The sequence below is a fragment of the Egretta garzetta genome, unplaced genomic scaffold (genome assembly GCF_000687185.1).
Source record: "Egretta garzetta isolate BGI_Z169 unplaced genomic scaffold, ASM68718v1 scaffold147, whole genome shotgun sequence".
In the NCBI taxonomy this organism is placed as follows: Eukaryota; Metazoa; Chordata; class Aves; order Pelecaniformes; family Ardeidae; genus Egretta; species Egretta garzetta.
In genome coordinates this window covers 452055-454197 of record NW_009260173.1, presented here as the reverse complement: position 1 = coordinate 454197, position 2143 = coordinate 452055, and the positions used below count along the sequence as shown (strand labels likewise).

At 42.1% G+C, this 2143-nt stretch overlaps 1 protein-coding gene across 3 annotated transcripts in view; it reads right to left on the bottom strand.

The window, feature by feature from the left end:
* Window positions 1-1459, bottom strand: part of LOC104128892 (F-box/LRR-repeat protein 21) — a 13165-nt gene extending 11706 nt beyond the window's left edge. The window contains exon 1 of one of the 3 annotated variants that reach the window (XM_035897155.1): window positions 1369-1459. The gene's annotated coding sequence lies outside the window, so the exon portion shown is untranslated. The remainder of the gene's footprint in view (window positions 1-1368) is intronic. The other 2 variants (XM_035897156.1, XM_009641745.2) reach the window with 2 other exon arrangements.
* Window positions 1460-2143: the final 684 nt, after the last annotated feature.

Below are 2143 nucleotides of genomic sequence, written 5' to 3'. Positions count from 1 at the left end.
TGGTTACCTGTAACAGCCAAATACTCCATCCTAACCACAGGCTACCTCCTGACGAACCAGGCTGCTCCTTCACAGACCTGTCCTAGAACCCCTCAGTGCAGAGGAAGGCTTGTATTTCTATGTTGCAGATAAAAGTAGCAAAATTTTAGACACTACATTTGGAGGAAAAAAAAAAAAAAAAAGGAGATACTGAAAGTTGTTCTTAACAACAACAAAAAAGTTAATCAGGTGTCCAGTCTTACTGACGCTCCCTTTAAGCATCCAAGGCCACAAGAACCATCCAAAGCAGCTTAAACCATATCAGCTCGTCTAAGCAGAAATGTTTATAATAACAAATAAGCAGTTATCAGAGAGGCAATCAAATACAAGCTTGTTATGTAAATAACAGTGAATTGTTAGTCTAAGGTAGAGTTACCCAAATCATTATCAAAGATAAGGAGCAGCAGCCCAGTCGCTGAAATGAAACACTCTGATAACCCATGAGGTTTATCAAATCTGTTCATATCCTCATTCGTGTAGAGCAAAGTATCAAATATTGTGCACTACCCTATGCAGCTGGTTTCCTCTTTATACTCTGACCTCAATGTCCTGTGATCCAAGTATTCGGCACAGCTGCACACTATCCTACTCAAACAAACTCAAATCCACAAAAACCAACAGGGATCCAGAAAAATCCAAGTTAAATAACTGTTTCTGCAGCTTAGCCTGGTAACAGAAACCATAAACTTCTGCTAAAATTACGACGTTAAAATCTCTCCCAGGGCCCGGGATTCTGAGCAGTGGTCAGCAGCAGCTCAGTTATGCTTGCAGATGTTGACTACTTCCCAGTTGCAAAGAAAAAAAAAAAAAAAAAAAAAGAGGTTTTATTACTATAACCCAACATATCACAGATTCAAGCCACAAAGAACTAACTGCTTCGTCCCATTTGTAGATTCCTCCTTTAGTTCTCAACACCAGGACAAAAAAAAAAAACACTGTAAAATCAGGTTTCTAATAGAGACAGTCAAAAAAAAAAAACCAAACCACCAAATCAAAACAAATCCAGCAGAAATGAAGTTCCTGAGAAACAACAACAACAAAAAAAAAAAAACACCTTTCAAATAACGAAGCTTGGCAATCCGCTGCGATAAAGCGAAAAAAAAAAAAAAAAAAAAAAAAACCACCTTTCAAATAATGAAGCTTGGCAATCCGCTGCGATAAAGCAGGCATCGTGATAATTAAGCTTTAACTTTCTAACACTTGGAAATTGATGTTTGTGGATCTGCCTTTAACAGCTGAAATACCTCTCACGTTAATCACAGTGCCTTTAAGAAAACACAGTTGAGTGACAGCATCAAGGTCACCCACTCAGGACGTTGAGGAACTTACAGAGTCCATCGGGAACGAGTGGCAGCTACTGGGCACGAGACCGGCAGCGCTGGAAAGCTGCTGCGACTGCTGATGCAGCCTCCAACTCAGCTGCTGAGAATGTTTCAAAACATAGATCAAAAACGCATTTTGAGCTTCCCTCTCAGAAGATGTAACCCTTCACTGTGATGAGCTCCAAGATTGAGCTTTTTCTTCATTTAGGACACTGATCTTTTAACGGCTGGCATTTTTTGCTTCTGAACAGGTTTGGTTTTGGTTTTGGTTTTTTTTTTTAAATCAATCCTCACTTTTCTCAAAACGGAGCCTCTCTCTCAAGGCATTTATCACAATTTAAATATGTTTATGACAAAACCTCACAGACCTCAAAATGACAGCACTCAGCCTGAACACCTCAATGCTTGCATTAGTTTTACCGGCAGACACACAGACGCCCTGCCACTTTTAGCGCTATTTCGGTGACAAAACGCAGCCATTCGTGTTCTGTTCTAGGCACTATTTTTAGAAAAAAGCCATCCCCACTTGAACGGCTTTTAGACCACGAACACCACCCCAGGCTTCCCTGCTTTTTCCAAACGACACAGCTGAAGCTGCAGGGCTCTTCAGGAGCTCTCTCGAGGGCCCACCCGAAGGTTACACGGCAACCCCAGGCTTCCCTGCTTTTTCCAAACGACACAGCTGAAGCTGCAGGGCTCTTCAGGAGCTCTCTCGAGGGCCCACCCGAAGGTTACACGGCAAAAACCCAGCCCAAAACACACACACCCCCCACTGCCCCCCT